The sequence below is a fragment of the Frankliniella occidentalis genome, unplaced genomic scaffold (assembly GCF_000697945.3).
Source record: "Frankliniella occidentalis isolate FOCC.00 unplaced genomic scaffold, Focc_3.1 Scaffold22, whole genome shotgun sequence".
In the NCBI taxonomy this organism is placed as follows: domain Eukaryota; kingdom Metazoa; phylum Arthropoda; class Insecta; order Thysanoptera; family Thripidae; genus Frankliniella; species Frankliniella occidentalis.
Window position 1 is genome coordinate 1,030,389 of NW_026267152.1, and position 771 is coordinate 1,031,159.

Here is a 771-nt window from a genome sequence, read left to right on the forward strand (position 1 = left end):
GGCGGGGGCGGGGGCGTGGCTCGAGGGATCGCGCGGCCACCCAACACGACCACACCTTTCAGCGCGCTTTTGTTCAAGAATCCACAATTGCCCGTCCCAGAGCCGGGGCAAAACGTTAACAATTCTATCCTCTGCGTCGTCGCGGCGTTGTTGGTCGCCGCGGCGGTGGCGTGGCGGGGCGTGGCCCGGGCCGTTCATAAACCCGAGCCGGGCCGGGGGCGTCACGTCGACGACGGCGAGGTGCGCGGGTGTTCGGGGCTGCCCCCACCTGGACTTGAATGGCGTCGGTGAGGCGGCGAGGCCCCCGGGGTGCGGGGGCTCATCCTCCTGCGACCAATGCGCTGCTTGTGTGGACGTTTCTATTAGTTTATCCCCGTGCTGTGTGCGCTGCAGGAGGCGAGGATCATCATTCAGGTGCACAACACGTTGAGACCAGCTCCAGCCCGGGCTCCAGCCGAGGCTCCAGCACCCGGACGAGCAGCGACCTGCAGCGCCGCAAGCAGCGCCCCGCGCGGTCCAAGCGCCACGCCTGGGTCTCAAAAGTGAGGCTCACGCTTTTCTTCGCTTTGCTTTTGCCGACTGTGAGATTCGCCGACTCGGTCTGCTTGTACGGGGCGGCGGCGGCGCTCGGCCGGCCCCTCCCCGGACCGGCGCGAGCGGCATATTAGCCGACCAAAAGAACACCTAATTGCCCTCCTACCCCCGGTGAACCCTATGTGCGGGGTGGGGTGGGGGAATGGAAGACGGAGACCACCGATGAAGACCTTGCAG